This window comes from Panthera tigris, chromosome D4 (genome assembly GCF_018350195.1).
Source record: "Panthera tigris isolate Pti1 chromosome D4, P.tigris_Pti1_mat1.1, whole genome shotgun sequence".
Taxonomy (NCBI): Eukaryota; Metazoa; Chordata; class Mammalia; order Carnivora; family Felidae; genus Panthera; species Panthera tigris.
In genome coordinates, this window is record NC_056672.1 from 4,038,718 (window position 1) to 4,060,572 (window position 21,855).

The following is a 21,855-nucleotide window of genomic DNA, read 5'->3' on the forward strand; positions in this document are numbered from 1 at the left end:
AGAGACATACGAGAAGGCACTACGTCCACACATCAAGAAAGGTGGCCATAAAAAGGAACAATGAAAGATTAAGAAGGGCCCCTGGGGATTAAACGTGTGATGGGTGACACAACCTGGGGACTTGGGAGGAGGGTCTGGAGGAGGAGCCTGTAGAACGCGCAGCGTGGCCTGAGCCCGCCGGGACGCAGGAGGACCCCGGGCGCAGGCGGACCAGCCCCGCGCCCCAAGCGCTAGGAGGCACAATCCCACCACACTCTAGAATTTGCGGAGGGTCTCATCCTTCACCGCCTTGGGCAGACGATGCGGGTGTGCAAGGCGTCTGCAGGGCCAGGGCGGAAGGTTGTTCTGTTCTGGCCCAGCCCCGGGGCAAGGCGTCCTGAGCCAGCCTGGGGTCTGCTCACCTGGGCCCTGATACAGCTGGGTCCCCCTCCCCAGGGCAGGTCGCTTCTTTATAGTTCACGCAGCGCTGCACCACGGGGGGGACAGGAGGCACCGGGAAAGGGCAGCCCCGGGTCCCCAGAGGCACAGCTGCCTGACGGCTGCACCTCCACGGAGGTGCAGCTTGGGCCGTGGATGGCACCCGGCGGGGACCCAGCCTGGCGGGCGCAGCAGTGCCGGTCGCACGGAGGGGGTGGTGCAGACACTTGGCACCGGCCGCACCCCGGAAGCGGTGGCTGGGGCGCCCCGCTCCTGCAAGGCACAGCCCCCACTGAGCCCCCTTCTCCCGGCACCTGCCCCATGAGGCTCGAGGTCCCCGCCCACAGAGGCCCCTGGCAGCCTCGTGTCTCTTCCCACAGAAGGACACTTGGGGGCAGTCATTCAACATTGCACACACTCTGTCCTCTGCCTGGCTCCTGCTCACCTGGCCGTGCGAACGGAGCCTCTCCTGGGGGCTCTGTGACAACCTGAGCCTCACCCCCACGCAAAACCCCGAGCAGGGCTTGCACGCACGCACACACACGCACACTCGCACACATGCGTGCGCACACACACACACACACATACACACACGACCTGAGCCTCACCCCCCCCACAAAACCCCGGGTAGGGCTTGCACGCACGTGCACACACAATGCACACACCACGCGCACACACATGCACACACACACGCACACACCCCGGCCACCCGGCTGCAGGTCCCTCTCGGAGGGAAGTGTGGGACTGCCCGCTGCAGGACTCCTAAATCACGTCCCTCCCCAGGGCGGGTCGGTGGCAAGAGAGGACAAATCCTGAGTCGTGTTGTTTTAAGCAGAGTCGGAGAAACACGCACACGGCAGTTGTGCGAGTACCTTCGGAGCAAAACACTAAGAGGCAGACGGTTTTCCGACGAAACGGCAAGTTCAAAGCAGCGAATACGTGCGCACAAGTGCAAAGGAAGCCGAGCGACGAGAGACGTCACGACGGCGGGTCCCCCGTGGGATTTCGGAGGGGACTTTCGCAAACGAGGTGGCGCTGGCACCTCGGGCGTCCTGGAAACTGCCAGCAGAGGGGGCACTGCCACAGGGCGGGGCTCCCTCCCACGTGGGGCTGCCCGCCCACCACGTGCGCCGGCAACGCGCCTGCACGAAGGCAATCCGTTCACAAGGGGATGCCACCCCCGTGCCCCAGCCGCACCCCGCGGGGGCGGGGGGGGGAGGGGACGAAGCCAGCCTCGTGATAGGGACCCCACCTCGCTGAGCTCCGCAGGGGTTCCTGTGAGCACGTGCTCGGGTCCACGCCCAACTGAAAGCCCAGAGAGAAAGAAGGTGTGCGTGTGTGTGCCTATGTGCACGTGTGTGCACACGCTCAGGCCGATGGACACATCTCCAAGCGGCCGGGTGATTCCTGCCGGGACTCGTGCCCAGAGCACGCGGAGGGAAGGAGGGTGCGAGGGCCGGAGCACAGGCTGCTCTCGCGTGTCCTGTACAGGGGAGGCTGAGGACCGGCACGTGTGGTGGCCCGGGGAATGGAACGTGGCCGGCTGTGGACCAGCCGGGAGGCTCCCCACGTCCCCTGCCCCTTCTGTCTGCAGCAGGTGCCTCGCTCTCCCCGGTCAGGGGCGTGCCCTTCCTTCCCACGGCCTCCCCAGTGATGGGGACAGGACCACCAGGACCCCCTCAGCCCCCGCTTCTCCTCATTACCCTACGGGATGAGGAGAGCCCGAGGACCAGGCACCTGGCAGGGCGAGGAAAGAAGGGCCCTCCCCGGCCCTCCTCCCTGGGGAGGAGGAGGAGGAGGAGGAGGAGGAGGAGGAGGAGGAGGAGGAGAGGGGGGAGGAGGAGGAGGAGAGGGGGGAGGAGGAGGAGGAGAGGGGGGAGGAGGAGGAGGAAGAAAGAGGAGGGCGAGGAGGACGTCGACCAGGGGGAGGGGGAGAAGAAGTAGCCTAGGATGACAACCAGCCTCTCCCCGGCTTGAGCCCGCGTCAGGTGGCGACGGTTTCCCAGAGGAGGCGAGGGTGGAGGCGAGGGTCCGGCCTCCGGGCGCCGCGCGGGGGCAGCCAGGGGCTCAGGGGACAGGGGCGGTCGGGGTGGGCAGACACCCGGGGCCCGTCTGGAGCCCGAGGCCGGCGGGCACGTGGGGCGCGGCGGGCGGTGCTCAGCCGTGGCCGTGGCCCCTCCGGCCGCAGCGCTGGGGTCGGCGAGCCGGGCTCGGGACGCTCAGCGCCCGCGGGACCCCGGGGAGAGACGTCCGCAGGGGCGGGCTGGCTTCCAGGCAGCCCCTTCCATGCGACACGGGCGGCGGGTAGAAGTGACCTCTTTGTACCCCCCCCCCCCGCCCAGGCGTGAGGGGGCGCTGTCTGCTCGTAAAGGTACGCGGCTCGCCTTGGCCTTCGGGTGAGTCCGTTCGCACCGAGGCACGCGCCCGGCCGGCCTGGCGTCCAGGGGTCCGAGCAAAGGATCGCGCGGGGACTCAACCCGCCCCGCTCCGTCCCGCCGTGGCCGGCGAGGCCGGCCGTGGGTGAGCCGGGGTGTGCGGGAAGCCCGAATATTCGGGGGTGGGGGGTGGGGGGTGGGGGGTGGGGGGGTGGGGAAGGGCCCCTCTCCGTCAGTTCCAACACAGGGGCGACTGGGCCGCGGCAGGCGGGTCCCCGCGAACTGCACACACACGTCTGGAGCTCTTTCGGTCCCGAGGACGGCGGCGGGGCCGAGAAAAGGTCCGAAGAAGCGAGTGTGGGGCCCTGGCGGCCCGGAACCTTCCAAAGGGCTCTGCAGTGTGGGAACAGTGGCGCTGCCGGGCCGGCCGGAGTCGCGGCAAACAGGTGTCAGCGGCACCTTACAGTCCAGCAGGTGGGGGACTCGGGTTCACCAGTATGTGTCCCCCTCGGGCAGCCAGCTTTGCGGCCCGGTGCGTGCTGTGCGGCTGGGGTGGCCTCACCCAGGGCCGGTGTGTGTGTGTGTGTGTGTGTGTGTGTGTGTGTGTGTGTGTGTGTGTTTATGCTGCTGTGAACGCATGTGTGAGTGTGTGTGTGCAACGGTGTGAGCGTGTGTGAGGTGTATGTGGGAGCTCCCTCTCTCCCCCTCCTCCCTCCCTCCCTCTCTCCCCTCCCTTCCTCGCCTCCTTCCTCTTCCTCCCTCCCCTAGCTTCCCCATCTGTTCCACAGAATCGAGGTGCCTCCTTTAAAGGGCAATATTATAAAAGGTCTCACTCACCCCCAGTGTGAACAATGAGAAAACTCGACTTTCAGTCGGCTGGTGTCCCATCGCTGGGGGTGAAATTATAATGACGCGTGTTTATAAAGTGATGCTCTGTGACCGGCCCTGCCCTAAACTCATTCCTTCCTACACTAACCCTCAGGAGGGCCATTACCCCCACCGCAAGGGAGGGAACCGAACACAAGTTTGTGCCCGGTGTCGCCGGCAGGGGATCCCGTGTGCGGCCCAGCGTCGCTTCCGTGGCCGCACGGAGAGGACTTCCACCCTGTCCACCGGCACGCAGCGGTGAGGGAGGCTTCAGAAGGAGCGAGCCAAACTGGTTTCCTTTAGTTGCAAACTTCAAGTCTAATGCATCAAAGGAAGGAAATGATACTCTGGTTTTCTTCTCTTTAACCATACTTCAATTTCAGTTTCGAGCCTCTTTAAAAACTGTGCAAAAATCCCTTGTGCTTGATCAGTGATTTTTAACTGTCTAACTGGGTGGCATGAGAAGACATGTTGCCAAAGCGCATCAGCGGGTTGTCGCAAATCAGACCCACTCAAACCCCGTGCGCGTTTCTCCGCGGGGGCCAGAAGAAGACGGGTGATGGCAGGTTTCTCTCAGCGCCTGAGGTCTTGCCCACGGCACAAGGGTGCTTGTGTTTTTCTCCCACTTAAAGAGTAAAACGCGCCGCTGTTTCCAGGGTATCACTGTGTCAAGGAGTCTCCCACGCAGTTTCTGATGGGAATGCCAGCCGTATGCTCTTTTCCGTCACCCTTGCCAGCGTGGGGGGGCACCTGGCACGGCACAGAACTGGCCTCGGGATCACACAAGTCAAGGTGGACGCCGTGAGCCCTCATCCTGGCTAGAGTCATTCCTCCGCAAGCCGGAGGCTCCCGTCTCTACCCTGGGGCAGAGATAACTCTGCCAGTTCCAGAAGGCCAAGGGCATTCAGTTCCCTGGTTGCTCCTCAGCGCGGTCCCCACCTGGAGGCCACACTGGCTGTGCACCATGACGCGGAGAACCGGCCTCCAGAGGAAGTAACTGAAACCATGTAGGGACCGGGTCAAGAGGGGGATTCGGGTCCAAGCCTAAGAAAGAACTTTGTACAAGTGGAGCGGACCCACGACAGAATGGATTTTCGCAGGAGGTGACGGGTTACCTCTCCCAGGAGGTGTTGGGGTCAAGTCCTGATAAGCACCTGTTGGGGGATTTGTAGGCAGAACTCACAGAACAGATAAACGGTTAACCTGAATGACCTTCTCAGAATAGCACCCCTCGCCCCCAGGTGCTCTCCGTCTCTCGTGTCCTCATGATTGTCTCCTTCATACCATCTGATCCAGCCTCATCGTCTTGTTGATTTACCTGCTGGCCTCTTTTACTTCCGCTGCCACCTGCCTGTCTGTTCCACGAAGGCAGGACCCTCCTCCCTGCTGTGACTCCAGCATCCAGCCTGAGGTGAGCCGGACACAGTGAGTAAATACGTAACGAATCGAGGAATGAGCGAATGCATGATTTCCAAGATGCCTTTCGTTTCTGAGTCAATGAGGCATGAGCCTACTCTTAGCTTACCCTTGAATGTGCTTCTTGGGAGAAAAAAGACAAAGATATTCCTTTGGGACAATGGGGCAAAATAAATAAGGAAAGGAAAGGAAAGGAAAGGAAGAAGTAAACCTATCTTCACACATAGATGGCATGATTTTGTATACAGAAAATCCTAAGTCACCCCCAAAAATAATCTACTGGTGCTAATATACAAGTTCAGGGAAATTGCAGAACACAAGATCGATATATAAAAATCAATTGTTCTTCTGTACCCTAGCTAAGAGCAATTCAAAAGTGAAATTAAGAAAACAGTGCCATGTTTAAGCATTGTCAAATAGAATAAAATACCTACCAGCAAATTTAACAAAAAAAAAGTGAGACGTTTTCACACTTATGAACCACAAAACATTATTAAAAGAAACTGCAAAGGGGCACCAGCGTGGCTCTGTCGGCTGAGCGTCCGACTTTGGCTCAGGTCATGATCTCGCGGTTCGCGAGTTGGAGCCCCGCGTCGGGCTCTGCGCTGACGGCTCGGAACCTGGAGCCTGCTTCTGATTCTGTGTCCCCCTCTCTCTGCCCCTCCCCCGCTCAAACTCTGTCCGTTTCTCAAAAATAAATAAACATTAAATTTTTTAAAAATAAACTAAGAAGAGGAAATAAAGTAAGTAAGTGGAAAGACATCCTGTGTTCATAGATCAGAAAAGCTTACTATTGTCTATCAAAGTTCCAGCCGGCTTTTCCCCCCTCTAGTATGACAGGCCGGTCTTAAAATTCCTAAGGAAATCCAAGGGACCTGGCTGAATGGCCAAAATTATCCTGAAAAAGAAAAACAAGTGGAAAGCTCATAGTTCCCAGTCGAAAAGAATTCGGAAGACATTCGAAAGAAGATACACCAACAGCTGATGAGCACCTGAGAAGATACTCAACGTGACTAATCGTTGGGAAATGCAACACAAAACCACAATGAAATACCGCGTGGCACACACGGGGATGACTAAAATTAAAGAGATAGACGGTAACAAGTGCTGATGAGGACTGGAGAAATTCGAACCTCTGCATGCTGCTGGCGGGAAGATAGCACGGCCCAGCCACTTTGGAAACCAGTTGGACAGTTTTTCAGAATGGAAAACGCCGAGCCGCCGTGCGAGCAAGCCATTCTACTCCTAGGCACATATTCGAGAGAACTGAAAACATGGGGGCACACAAAAACTGGTGAGATATCGTCTATATCAGCATGATTCAAAATAGCCAAAAAGTGAAAACATCCCAATGTGCATCAACTGATAAATTCATAAACAAAATGTAGCATATCCACAAAACAGATTCTTGTCTAGTAACTAAAAGGTATGAAGTACCGAGACGCAAAAACATGGACAAACCTTGAAAACATGCTAAGTGAAATAAATTAGAAATGAAAGGTTATGAGTTGCATTATTCTGGATAGTAAATGTCCAGAATAGGCAAATCCGTAGAAATTGGAGAGTAGATTGCAGGGGAGTCTGGATGGCTCAATCGGTTAAGCGTCCAACTCCAGCTCAGGTCATGATCTCACGGTTCGTGGGTTCGAGCCCCGCGTCGGGCTCTGTGTTGATGGCTCCGTGCCTGGAGCCTGCTTCGGATTCTGTGTCTCCCTCTCTCTCTGCCCCTCCCCTGCTCTCGCTCTGTCTCTCTCTCTCAACAATAAATAAATGTTAAAAAAAAAAAAAAGTAGATTGCAGAGGGAGACGGAGTAGGGTGTGACCTCTGGGTACGGGGTTTCCTGTTGGGGTGATGAAAATGTTTTAAAATTAGATAATGATGCGCAACTCTGTGAAAAAACTAAAAACCACTGATTTGTAGGGTAAATTTTGTGGTGTGTTAATTATATCTCAATAAAACACTTATAGGTTTTTAAAATGTCAAAGGCAACATTTAATTTGCAGATCAAAGTTTGAACATAGGTTTGTGGTGTTAGATTTTGCTTTAAAGTGTTAATAAGGGGTGACAAAGATTTCTCTTTTTATAGAGGATTTAATCTCACACTATACTTGAAAAATGATCAAAAGAGATGTTCTTTTTGCATATTACGACTTTGAAATATTTCAAGCATGCAGAAAATGACAGGAAAAAACATAACAAAATCCATGGATCGTCTGCCTAACTTTTATTTTTTAATTTTTTTTAATGTTCATTTTAATGTTTATTTATTTCTGAGACAGAGAGACAGAGCATGAGTGGGGGAGGGGCAGAGAGAGAGAGGGAGACACAGAATCTGAACCAGGCTCCAGGCTCTGAGCTGTCAGCACGGAACCCGACGCGGGGCTCGAACTCACAAACCGTGAGATCGTGACCTGAGCCGAAGTCGGTCATTTAACCGACTGAGCCACCCAGGTGCCCCTTGTCTGCCTAACTTTTTAAGACCTCAATATTTGGTCACATATCGGGTGGATCGTTTACTACGTATGAAATAAAATTTTACATCATAGCCAAAGACCCCTGAATCCCCCTCCGCAACCACGTCCCTACTAATCTTTCCCCCCGAAGGAACTGCCATCCTAAATGTGGAGCTCGTAAGTCTCACACATATTTTTATATTTGCCCTCTTTATTATGTCTCCATGAACAATGTACAGTATGTTCTGGTTCTATAAAATTACGTATACATGTTATCATATGGTAGCTACCCCTCTGTAAATCACTTGCTTTAGTCGACATTATGTTTTTGAGATTTATCAATGCCAATTCATTCGTTCATATTAAGTAGAAAAACACATAATCCACATTAGACGGCATTTACCCAAGTGGATTGTTCCCGTCTCCTGAATATGTACGTTAAAACCGTTCATGTGTTTACAATTATGAGCCACGCTGCTATGCATGACTCCTTGGGTGTCTGTACGAGCTTCTCCAGGGAGTCACCAGCAGCAGAAACGCCAGATCACAAGGGATGCACATCCTCTCCTAGTTGTTCTTTACCAAGGTCAGCTCGTTGTACTCCCACCATCAAGGTCAGACGTGCCAGCCCTCACATCCCACCTTTAAGTGCCAACTTTTCCTTTTTCCAGTCTGCTGGCTATTGTCATTTTCACCTTCCAGTTACTAGTGACATTGTGCATAGTTTCAGGTTTGTTGGTCTTTGGAGATATGTTTCCTGTGGATTGCCTGTTTCTATCTTTTGTCCTTTGTGCCGTTGGTCATTTGCTTGTTCTTAGAAACTGAACGTGCTTTATGTAGTCTGGATACTAATCCTTGGTCAGTTACATGTTTGCAAATGGTTTCTCCTGGATTGCAGCTCATCTTCACTTCTCAACATTGTCTTCCACGTTTGTTTCTAACTTTAATGTAGCCCAACGGGTCCGTGGGTTGAGGTTTTGGGTTATGTTCTTGCCTTTTGTCTTCTGAGAAATCCTTGACGATCTGAGATCATAAATAGCTTCTCCTGTGTACACATCAAAAATTCTCCTGTAACTTTTCTTTTCACATGTAGGTCTTTAATCAACCTGGAGTTGTTTGGCTGTGGTGTGAGAGGGAGATTTAATTTTATGTTTTCTGACACTTCTCCCAGCTGTATTGACTGAACTATTTATCGTGTCACTGATCTACATGACCGCCTCCCTCATATATAAATCCTTCTCATACTCGGGGGGGGGGGGGTCTGCTTCCAAGTTCTCTGTTTCCTCTGATCGATCTGTTATTATCGCTTTCTAAAAACTCCAAACACCTGATAAGCAAATTCTCCCACCGTGATTAATTTCGCTTTTTCTGTGCCATTTCTTCTTTCATGTGAGTTTTTGATCAGCTTATTAAATTTCTCCAAAATACTTGGTGGACATCAAGGATTCCTGGATTAATCTGGGGACAATGGACATCTTTACGCTGTGGAGTCTTGCCATCATTCGATACCTGGCACTACTCTATCTATCCCAGTCTTCTTTGGCCACAAGTCTGCTTCAGTGACACTTTGAAGTGTCCTCCATAAATGCCTTTCACAGCTATTGTTAGATTCATGAATACTTGCCATGTATTTCTGTTGCTGTTCACTATAAATGGCATAGTTCTTAAATTGCGCTTTATGCTGTCTATTGTTGTGAATAACACGTTGATTTTGTAGACTCATCTTGTGTCCAGAAAAACAGCTAAACACCCTCGTTGATTTTTTTTTTCATCTGTAGATTCCCTTGGGATTTTTCTGTGTACACAATCTTCTCATCTATAGATAACTTCAGCTTTGCTTCCTTCTTGGGAATCCTGGCATTTGCCATTTTTTTTCCCCCGACATATTATGATAACAAGTAGCTCCTGTAAAATATTGGATAAAGAGTGATGGCAGACCTTCTCAGCTAGTCTTGGACTTCAGACACACTCATTCTAAGGCTTCGCCACTGCAGGCTGCTTACAGGTGTGTTGTAGTGATTTTTTGTGTTAAGAGACTTCTTTCTATTTCCAATTTCCTATGAGTTTGTGCTGTGAATGTACGTAGAATTTTAAACTGTTACTGTGGTGAATTACATAAATAGATCTTCAAATGTAATCTCGCGTTCCTTAAATAACCCAGATTCGTCATGATCTGTTTGTTTTAACATACTGCTGAGCTCTGTTCCCTAATATCCACCAGGGATTTTCACGTCTGCATTTGTAAGGAAGAGGAATCCTTGTCTGCTTTGGTAGAAGGGGAACCTCAGCTCAGAAAATGAGTCCGAGATTAGTGCCTCCTTTCTATTTTCTGGAACGTTCTGCACAATATTGGGGTACCTGTTTTGACCGTTCGGTGGAATTCTCTTATCAAACTGGCTGGTCCTGGCATCTTGTGTATACTATTAAGGAGAGCGGACTTCTAAACTGATGTAACAGTTCTTTGATGGTTAAAGGTCTATTCAGATTCTTCTTCTTCGTCTTCTTTTAAATTTTGCTGCATTACATTTTTAGGGATAATTGCCATCTCTCCAGGTTTTTTTTACCTTCTTAGTATACTCTTATTTTCATCTCTATCCGTAGTGACCTGCTGTCTCTCATGTGTACTGCTGCCGACCTGTGTCTTCTGGCTGTTTTTCTTCTCCGTCTGCAGGGGATATTACCACTGCCCGTCCACAGCCAGCTCTCCCCTCTGCTGGGCTCCTACCCCACTGGCAGGCCGGCTGGGCGCTGGGACTGGCTCGGGCCGAGGCTCTGTGAGCAGAAATGATGCTTTTCACATCCTGGCCAAGCCCAGAAGAGCATTCGAGCTTCCCACACGCTCTGGGCTCTCTCAGAGCAAACTCTGGAGGTGCGTGCGGTGCCGGACCCCACAGCCTCTGTCACGGTGCGGCTGTGCACAACGGGGCTCCCGTGGTTGGACGTGTAAGTGAACGGGACAGGGCCCTCTGCTGTGTTGAGCCGCTGGGATTCGTGAGTTGTTTATTATTGGCTCAAGCCTGGATGAGCCTGACAAATACACAAAGATTTATACCAAATGAGATTCATAGTAGCGTTACTTATAACAGTGTAATTTTAACAACAGCATTAAATGTCAAAAAATGGGAGATGGCTAAAGAAATTATGGCTAGTGGTCTAACACTGGAATGAATACTTTACAACAAAGAAAACTTACATGCTGGAGATCTCTAGAAGCAATGGGGGTGTTCTCACAATGAAATATTGAGGGAGAAAGACAGATTATTAAAGAATTCATATGGTATAATCACATTTTTATTTAAAACTGTTGACATAGGGGCGCCTGGGTGGCTGGCTCAGTTGAGCATGTGATTTTGGCTCAGGTCATGATCTCACGGTTCGTGGGTTCAAGCCCCGCATCGGGCTCTGCGCTGACAGCACAGAGCAGAGCCTGGAGCCTGCTTGGGATTCTGTGTCTCCCTCTCCTCTGCTCCTCCCCTGCTGTCTCTCTCAAAAATAAATAAACACTTAAACAATTTTTTAAATTGTTGATATAAACTCGGAGGAAAAAATAAGGCACAATCACCATCATGTTAGACGCGGTCGCGGCAGTGAAACGACACAGAATTGAGGATCCACAAATGGCCATCGGGCAGTTTATAAAGAGAGAGCACTGAGGACAAGCTGGAAGATGTTATTTCACATAATGCAGGAAAGGGAGGTAAGGACTGTGGTCCAAACCCACAAGAGCAGAGAGGGAATAAGTCACGGCTGGTTATGGGGAGGGTTTCGTTGACCTGTCAGTACTGACGGGATCAGTTTATGGGGCCCAGTGCCAACTCATTCCTGCCCTTATTTTCACCGGCGGTCACCCTAATCTCAGGCCCCGGGGCGGCTGGTCATGGCGGAGGGAGAGAAACAGAGGCCGGGTGATCCTGAAACAGGCAGGCGGGGGCCAGAAGGTACCCTTCCGATCCGGTTGTTGGAGGGTGAATTACCGGGCATGCCGTGTAACAGCACAGACATCTTGGACTTGCTGTCGCGGGAGTTTTGAAAAACAGGTCCAACTGGGGCTGACCAGGAACATCGCGTGCTTAGGAAGGGTGTTGCCTCGCAGAGACACCAGGACGTTCTGAAACCACCAGGGCCCCCTGCAGGGGCGACGAGGCAGCGGAGGGGGTTGGAGCGTCGTGTCTCCAGAAACGGCCATAAGGCGGATCGGAGAACACTCTTGCGTCTCAACGACAAACTAAGAGTTTCAACGGTTCCAACTGTTTCCCTTTCTGGGGACGCCCCTCAGGCGACGCCTTCCCTCTCGTCTTTGCAGGTTTTCTCAGGGGTGACCACAGAGGAAGACCACTTCTTAACACAGTGGGAGCTGGGATGACTCCCCAGAGATACCCGTAAGCACCTCCCGGAACGCATCAACGCCACTGTGGGACGCGCCCCACTCCTGAAGGACACCAGCGGGGAGGTCGCCGTCCCCCTCTTCCATGGCAGGAGTGACCACTGATACATTCACTGTCAGCACAAAGCCAGTTTGATCATTCTAGACACAGTGGTAACAGTGTTTTAGAGGATAACTTCCCACGTGTAGTTGAGAGAGGAGGGAGCACAAGCAATTGGAGAATATTGGGAGGCAGGAATCAGGCTCAGGATGCAGCGTATTAATAATTCGGAGCATCTGCCATTCGTTATTCAGTCAGTGAATCTGTGTTTCGTGCTTGCTATGTCCCAGGCATTGCTTTGGCCACTGGGAACAGATAAGGATCCTACAAAGTTTGCCATCGGATGGAGGGTACAGACCTTCACCAACAAGCAAACACAGAAAGAGTGGTGGAAAGGCAGGCCACGGCAAACTGGTCGGGAGGCGGTCTTTAGCTGAGCCTGCAACACAGGTAAGAGCCGTGGGTACTCAGTGGGCTGGAGCAGAGTCTGTCTCTGGCTCCCAGGAGGAGTTGGTGGATTGTGGTCAGGTTCCTGGAAAAACGGGGGCAAATACCGAAACGTCCCCGGGATGGGGAATACTCCAGAGCCTTACGACAGAATCCCAGATTTCCTGAACCGTGGACGGTCTCGGGGGAAACCTGGACCAGCCTCACATCTGTCAGGTCACCTTTGTCCAAACAGGTGTGTCTGCTGGTGCTTTAAGACAGAGCCGGATGCGCGAAAGATTCATCTGGAGTGAAATCAAGGGGTGGGGGGGCACAGGGCGTGCGGAGAGAGAAGCCTTCTGGCACTGCTGTGGGGTTGAGGAGAAGATGGCCCGGCTTCAACACTGCTGTGGATCCCAAAGGCACTGCCGGGGAAGATTGTTGGCCGACCGCCCCTCTTGTCTACCTTGAAGGGAGAGCCAAGCCGCCCCTCTCCACGGCCGCACACAAGGCCACGTGAATTTTTAGCAGCCGTGAGAACAGGCCATCACTTGCAAAACTGCGGGGAGGAGTTAATTCAGGAAAAAAAAATAACTAAAAACCTTAACTAAGTAAGAATTGATTCTATGGTCCTCTGGGAGACAATTCTCTGGGGTCTCTGGCGACTGTGCGTGAATCAAGAGGGAAATGCTGACTGCCCTCTGTTCCAGACTATCTTTGCAAGGATTAGAGGAAGAGAGGAATAGTGTCTCCCTCTGGAACAGACGTCAGGCATGCTTACTGTTCGACCGGGTAAAGATAACGCCTCCCTGCAGAACAGAGGCAGGCATATTTACAGAGGAGTCATGTGCCCGGAGCGTGGGCTTCTCCGGCAATGCCACCCCCTGTGTGTGCAGATAGCACCTGACCCTCGGAATCGGGGGGATTGGGAATTCCAGCGGGGGCTCAGAGAACCAGCATGAAAACGCTGGTCCTCTGGCTGCCGTGCTTGCTGAAGCAGCACAGTGTCCTTTGTCTCTGACCCGGGAGTCTCCTGTCTTCCTGCCCAAGAGAAGAAAGACATGTTGCAGGTTAACTCGTTATTTTGCCAGGAAGGCAAAGCTCGGACCCTTCATGGTTCTTGCATGTCTCCAGACGGCCCAGGAGAGACACCATCGTGGACAGGTGAGAACGTCAAGGCAGAAGACACTCGGTAGGCTCTTCAGGAAGACCACCAGGGCATGAACGGCAGGGGGATTTCTGTCCCTGGCGAGGCCACGTTCCAAGGAGGGGAGCAGCCTGCGAGGCCTCTCTCCACAACCTGGGTTGTTTCGAAGGCCCTGCTTCTCAGGTTAGATTAAGGGAAATAAGAGACTTTGGAAAGCAATGACCACGTTGGTGACCTGGCTATAAATAACCAATATTTGTTTTAAATAATAACAGTGAAAGGCTTTCACGGGATCTCATTTCTGGAGTTATTAATAGACTTCATATGACAACTTAATGAGATGGATCACATTTTAATGCTGCGAAGCATTCGGTCATAAGATAGTTCATCATAAAGGTCAACGTTTCCCTGGAGGGACGCCGCCAGCCCGGGAGCCCCAGGGCACAAGTGGTACTCAACGGGCCCTTCTGGGTCAAGCCCGAACTCCCGGCCGGCCCGGGGCTCTCTCGTAGAGTTTCAGCATCCGTAGAGACCAGTGATCCCGGCCAGTGCCGGGCGTGGGGAGCCTGCCAGTTCAGCCCCACGGACACTGCAAACCACCGCCTGGGCTGGGTCTGCAGTGCGTTTTCACACTTGGCTTTTATGCCCGAGGGAGCGACGGAGTCCACCCCGGACTTCCAGCCTGGGAGACGCTGGGTCTCTCTTCTCCCAGACACACGCGGCTCTTCGCCGTCCTCCCTCGGCCGCCGCGGACAGCCCTCAGCAGCGCCCAGCCGCCAAGGATGCATTTCCCTCGGTTCTCCCCAGCTCACCTTTCTGTGCCCCAAAATGGACCGGAGAGGGGGTGGAGTTGGGTCTGCCTTTAAGACGGGTCTTCTTGGGGCGCCTGGGTGGCTGAGCCAGTTAGGCCTCCAGCTTTCCATTTTGGCTCAGGTCCTGGTTCGCGGTGTGTGAGATCGAGCCCCACATCGGGCTCTGCGTTGATGGCACGGAGCCTACTTGGGATTCTCTGACTTTCTGCCCCTCCCCCCTTGTGCTCGCTCTCAAAATAAATAAATAAACTGTAAAACAATGAAAAAAATGAAAGGCCTCTTCTCGTAGGTGCGTGAGGGAGGGTCGACCTTTAGAAGAGGACCAGCTCACCAGCAGACGGGACTCTTAGCCACCGACGCTCAGCCACCAGAATCAGAAAATCCAGTACCGACATCAGCACGGGCCCAGAGGCCTACTCTTACAGTGATGCCATATATTCTGTTTAATTGTTTTTTTTTAGATAATTGTAGATTCACACACAGGTGCTCTTACCCCGTCTCCCTAACGGTGTCATCTTACAAAACCATAACACACTATCACAGTGACAACTTGGACACTGACACAGTCCATCTATCGAGTTCAGGCCCCTTCCTGCTCTTCTGTGCACTGTCAGCCCAGAGCCTGCTTCAGGTCCTGTCTCTCTGTGCCTCCCCCGCTCATGCTCTCTCTCTCTCTCTCTCTCTGTTTGCCTCAAAATAAACTGAAAAAACAAACAAAACTAAAGTGTATGGGTAGGAATGTAAGATGCTACAGTCGCTCTGAAAACCGCCCAGGCCGTTTCTTATAAAAGCAAATGCACAAGCCCCACACAAGCCAGGAGTCGGGTACGTGGGCGTTTATCCCAGAGACAGGAGAGCAGGTGGCACGGAAGCTCGTCCAGGGACGTCCACAGCAACTTTGTCATATTCAAAAACCCTCCTGGGGAAGGGTCGTGCACGTGCCATCACAGTGACCGGCTGGTGCCCCCGAAACGAAGGCCGGGGTCTGTGGCCGCATCTGATCCACCCCCTTCACCCGTTTCCCTCCCGTCCCTCAAAAAGCACGTGGTCAGCACCCAGCCTGGGCAAGACACAGGAAATGGCATGGCACAGATGAAACGTAAGACCTAACCGTGGCGCTTTGTGTTAGGATTGACCAGAACCAGATGTGATCGTGCCTCCATGATCGTTCCCAGAACCCCCTTCTGAGGTACAGAGGGGGCCTACAGAGGGCTTTCGTGAGGCAGAAGCAGCTACTGGTCCCTGCGGGTCGTGGTTTTCCGGGGCGGCCCGCACGCTGCCCCCAAGTCCACGCCCAGCGCTCTGCTGGCCCTGCAGCCTGCACTGTACAGGTGCTGGGGTGGCACACTGCAGCACTCTGCCCTTCTGGCTCGTCCCCCCACACCTCGTCCTCAGGGGAGGGGTGCAGTCAGGGGTTTGCCCAGCCGCTCCGACGTCTCCATGTCATGCACCATGGCCCTGCTGTGCTGGCAGGACCAGCCGTGACAGCCAGCGGACCATCAGGGCACCCGGTGGCCACGGCAGGACCCAGGATGGGGAGGCTCGCCAGGACAGAAGCCAGGAACTCCCAGAATCACCGAGCCAGGCGTTCTAGGGGCAGGGAGCAGTGCTCAGATGAGGACGGGAGGGAATCCGGCCAGCCGCCTGGACATCCCACGGGAGGGAACAATGTCCCTTCACTCAGCACACGTCCCCTGGGACCCTCTGTCACTCTGCAGGAAGGGACACCAAGTTCTTACTCCCCAGCAAGGTCAGGTAGAAGCCGGCACCAGGCTGGCCTCCCTCGACCACGAGCTCAGACCAAGACAACCCTGGGGAACCTCTGAATCAAGGCATGTGCCCTTTGTAGCCAGAGCCACCCACCCCCCCCCGCCCCCAAGACACACACAGCAAAGTCCGGCCGGGACTCCAGGTATTTTCAGGATACTGCACGGGAGGCTCTCAGGCCTTCGGTATGTAATCAAATCCTCTTACTAGTGTGCTGTGAGTTCAGGAGCCGTTGAGAGACAAATAAGGAACGGAGGCCACGGAAGTGTATTTCAGAACAGGCCCCGCATGTAGAGTAACGGGGAGCGTGGGCCAGGGAACAGCGCCCCCCCCCAGGGGGCCGTGCCCAGAGGGTCCTGTCTGGGGGGGAGACGGCAGCCGGGTCAGGAGCCGAGACGTGTCGACGAGGAGGAACTTCAATGCTCCCAGTTCACGGCAGACACACCCCTGGCCTTCCGGAAGGTCTGGGCCTTGGCTTCTTTGCATCCCGGAGAGGATCCAAAGCAGGCTCTGCCCTGGCAGCACGGAGCCCGACGCGGGGCTCGAACTCGTGAACCGCGAGATCACGACCTGAGCCGAAGTCAGACGCTCACCGACTGAGCCGCCCGGGTGCCCCGAAGCTGGGCACGTCCTGCTGTGCTCGTGGACAGGCCGTCACCCAAGCAAACAGACCGCCGCTCACTTTCCTGGGGGATCTGAGCGAACTCTTCCCCGATCTAGGGTGCCACGGGGCCCACCCGGGGGGCTGGCCCGTTGCCCCTCCATTGCCCATCAGCTCATGTTCTGAGGGTCTTCCAAGCAGAGTGGAAGCTCCCGGGGCGGGGGTGGGGGGCAGGGGTCCTGCTCCCTCGACTTCCTTCTATTGCCCCAGGACTTGTGTCATCTCCCTGCATCCCGGGTGCTTGCCAAGTGTTTTCTAGCTGTCCTGGCATGCGGACACGTGCGAACAAAGTGCACTGCCTTTGTGACTTAACCTCCAGGAGTCCTGCCGCGGGTGTGGCCTGTGTGTTAGTGAGGGTTCTCCAGAGACACAGAACCTATAGGATGGAGAGATTGGGACACCCGGGGGTGGAGGGGGGGCTCAGTCGGTTGAGCGTCCGACTTCGGCTCAGGTCACGATATCACGGTGTGTGGGTTCGAGCCCCACGCCAGGCACTGTGCTCGGAGCCCGGAGCCTGCTTCAGATTCTGTGTCTCCCCCTCTCTCTGCCCCAACCCCACTCACGCTCTGTCTCTCTCTCTCAAAAGTAAATAAACACTGAAAAAGAATTTTTAAAAACATGATGGGGAGAGAGAGAGATTCATGATAAGGAACTGGCTCAGGCAGTTGTGGAGGCCCGCAAGTCCCAAGGTCGGTGGGGTAAGTGAGCACACTGGAGACCCAGGACAGCCAATGGGGTGGTTCCAGGCCAAAGGCAGGAAAAGGGCTGATGTCCCAGTTCAAAGAGTGCCAGACAGGAAGAATTGCCTCTTATTCTTGGGAAGGTCCAGCTAATTGTTCTAGTCAGGCCCTTCACCTGATTACACGAGGCCCACCCACACGGCAGGGGCAGGGAGCCCCCTGCCTCACTCAGTCTACCAAACCAAATGCTGATCTCATCCAGAAACACCCTCACAGACACACTCAGAATCATGCCTGACCAAATATCTGGGCACTCCGAGGGCTCCATCAAGCTGATGCATAAAATTAACCATCCTAACCTATGCTAAAATATTAAGTATTTTAATATAATTTCCTCAGGAACCTCATGTTCTTGTTTTTTTTATTATTATTACTAAGTAACAACACCTCCCCACACACCAAAAAATAAGTAAATAAAAGAGAGGGAAACAACCTTACAGCCCCAGACTGCCATTTTCTTTTGCTGACGATTCTGGAGGTCAGGAGATCGGGGGAGGGCGGGGGCGGGGGGGGGGGGGGGGGGTCGGTCCGGCCGAGCAGCTCTGACCTGCCCCGTGTGGCCCAGGCCGGGCTGGGGGGATTCACAGGTCAGCTCGCCGCCCTCTCAGAGGTCGTCCGAGCACAGCACCCCAGGCCGCACGCCCCAGCCTGGTCTCTGGTCGCACTCCTACCCGGCTGCCTTCCCTTGGGAAGCAGAGGCAGACGGAGACGCTGGCCGCGTCCACCTTACTCTGTCACGCCAAGTATTGTCAGGCCACCCAGACTTGGGGGGGGGCAGGGACCCCGGAGCGTGGAGGGGGAGGGTGTGTGACAAGGTGATTCTGAAGGAAAGCGTGGGGCTGGAGGGACACTGTGCCTGTCTTTGGAAAGTCCGCTGTGCCCACCCCTCCTGTCCTTCATCTATTAAGAGCGCCGTCTGACCGCGCCCGTGTGGCCTTCGCCCGGATGCCCAGGAGGCCGAGGGCACGGCCAGGCTAAGAGCCCTCCGCCGAGGCACCGGTTACTCCATCAGGGGACGGGGAAGGAAATCCCGTAAGCTGCGTGTTGGCTGAACTAGACGCCATCCGAACCGGCCGCCCGGCGGGTCTGTGAGGTGCCGGCCGTCTTGAACTCTTTGTGAGGTCGAGCGGCTCGCTCTGGGAGTCTCGGTCAAGGGTAAAATGCAAACAGGGGCTCGGGGAACACATCGCATCCTGACCCGTCCCCTAGTTCGCAGCTGCCAGATGGCTTCCTAGGACGGACGCCTGTTTGGCGGCCAGGCCACAGGCCTCCCGAGGAGGGCACCACCCAGGCCTGCTTGGAGAACATTCCGGGTGGTAAGTCACTGCCGACACTGGGGGCTGTCACCCACCCTGGCCGGTGCCCTCGGTGGGACGTGGGGTGCCCTCCTCGGGGAGGGGGTCTGTCTGCAGACGGGTGAAACACCTGGGGCCAGAAGTTCCCGGTCTGGATGACATCGCACTGCCTGTCTCCCAGACGTCCCGGTGGGGAGCCAACCCAAGGATGCCAGCGGACCCAGAGGGCCCCGCTCGGCTCACAGAACGGAAGGGCTCCGTCAGTCCCTGGGCTCTGAGCAAGGGTTTTCAGCCGCTCTCCCAGCTTCTCGAGTTAGGTAAGAAGGAGGGCGGCTCCGTGCCACCACGGTGGGGCCACAAAGCCAGCCAGATGGCCACAGTGAGCACGGACCGCCCCCCCTCGAGTCACATGAGCCTGCAGAGCCAAAGGGAGGGCTCGCTTCGCTGGCCCAAGCCGTCGGGGAGCGCACAGGAGGGAAGGGGCTGCCGGGTCCGGATGCGGGTCCGGGTACCCCTCCCCAGAGAGCCGGAGCGAGCAAAGCCCGCCCGGCCCTCGAGGAACAAGATAAACTCCTCCATCTGATTTGCTTTTAAAGTCCCTGGAGAAAAAGAGAGAGGGGACAGACGGTCTTTGACCTGACTGCCCCAGGGAGAAACCTAGAGGTGACAAGATCCCAGCAATTTCGATTTCCCCGAGAGGTGAGGGCATAGAGGGGCTGTGGCTTAGCTGGGGAGAAGGGTATCGTTAGCCTCGCCACGTAATCCGGCTTCCAGCCGGCAAGGGGTCACGCAGGATTTTCTAGCAAAATGTGAGAGAGCGAGGACAGAAAGGCAAGGGCCCTGTGCTCAGAAATTTCACGAAGGCCCTCTCACCTTGAGGCCCACGTGACTGTCAGGGCACAGCCGCCCGGATCCGCTCCGGAGAACCCGCTTCGTCAGGGGGTCCGGCCGGCACTTGGTGACGGACGAGGGGTTGCTGCGGAGGACCCCGCCCCGGCCCTGCCTTTTCCTCCGGGACCCAGCGAGCACGGTGGCTCTGGGGGCTCTGCCACGGACCCCGAAACCGGAGGCTCCAACCAAATAGCTGGAAGAAGTTTAAAGGAAATGTTTAGACAAAGCCCGACTCGGCCAGCGAGGTCTGCGTCCTTCCTGGTGAAACGTGGAGGGAAGGTTAACGTGGTCACGAGGCAGAGCATCGAGGTGAAACCCAACAGACGCTGCGCTTGACCAGAGGTCCCGGGCCTCCGCTCCTCCGGCCAGGAGGAGACCTGGACCCGGGCCAGGTGACGGGCGGCTCCCGGGCTCGCCTGGCACAGGTGACAGGGCTGGGCGGCTGACGTCTGGGAGAGCAGCCAGGCCTGTAGGCACAAACAGGCCGCGGAGCCTGGCTTACTCACCGCCTCCACCTCCGTAAAGCCATCGCTACGCCCCACCCCTATTTTTAGAGCTCAGCATTGAAAAGGTCAAGTGCCTTCTCAAGTGTTTCTTTCTCTCTCCCGGGCTCACGCTCTGATTGCGGTGACAGCCCTGTGGTTCTCCCCCGCCCTGCACACCAAACACAGCTTACCTCTTACCCAAATTGCCAACCAAGCTTGAAATTAACAGCACTTGGGGCTTTGGGTTTTTTCTTAATCTGGCCCCAACCCCGACTCCTGGAGCCACGAAAACGTGGTGGCCGCTCAGGAAAAGCACATGCATGCAACCTGACCCCCCCCCCCCCACCTCCCGCAAGGGTACGGCCCCCTTGCAGGAAGTTCACTGCTTGTGTCCAGGGCCGGCCTCGATTTCTGACCCTGTCCGTGGAGAGCTGTGGGGTCACGTCCGTCCTGGCTGTCTCCTGTCACCTGTTGCCCTGGGCTTCTCTGCCTGCACCTGTGGGTCACAGAATGCCCACGACTTCTCCTGTTGCCGTCTCTCTCCCAGGACCCCCTGAGGCACGGATAAAGCCCCCCCTTCATTCCCCATAATGCATGGTCACCACAACCAGGGCCAGGGCTCCCAGACAACAGACAGAATCTGGCCCCCAGCCTCTCCGCAGACACCCTCTCCTCTGCTTCAGCCGCAGAAAGGTGGTGATTCTACATCATTTTAGGATACAGTAACATTTCATTTCTATTAAGGACCGTTCAAGATCTGTGAGCATGCAAATTAACAATTTAATGCTGCTACTTTCCCCTAAACTGAAAGACAGTGGTATCGCCTGCAATCCCGTCACTCCTGTTAAGCGTTGCCCCTCGTCTCCCGCGGACCCTTGTTCACCGCCTAGTTTTTTAAAATGAGTGTTCAGTTTGGGAGTGACTTCCTATTTGCGGAAAAGTTGCAAAGGCAGTGCCCCTTTTGCCAGCCTCGCCCATTGGCAATGTCTCACCTAACCCCGATGCACCTGTCAACTCTGAGAGGCCAACGTGACTATCCACTAAACTCCAAACTTTCCCCTGAGCTCGCCATGTTCTTTCCTGTTCCAGGACGCAGCCCAGGATCCCACGGTCCGTTTGCTTTCCCTGCTTTTTACTTGCTTAGTTTTAGTTAGGAAGCATCAAATGCCTCGGCTCTGCCTTTAATTGTAGCAAGGACCCAGTAAACCCGCCGCGTGGCGAAAGTGAGACACGGAGGTAAAGCAGGCGTTCTTCGTATCTCGGAAAATACGGTTTGCGGGCATAGTTTCCTTTCCTGGCCCCCGAGGCAGCTGGTGTGTGTCGCCAGCCCCTCAGCTGCAGAGGAGCAGAAACTACTCCGCTCCCTTGCGCCTTGCCTTCCCCTGCACTAGTCGGGGCTCTCCAGAGAAGCAGAAGCAACAGGGTGTGTGTGCGCGGGGAGGACAGTTTACGACAGAGACGGCTCATGGAATTCTAAAGGCCGCCATACCCCAAATCTGCAGGGTAGCCAGTGGACCGGGACCCAGGGAAGAGCTGACATCCCCCGAGTCCTGGTGCCATCTGCTGGCCTGCTTCCCTCTTCCTTGGAGCTCAGTCTCTTGTGCTAGCCAGTGCTTTGACTGATTAGACGAGGCCCACCACATTAAAAAGGGCGATCTGCTTTCCTCAACGCCCACCA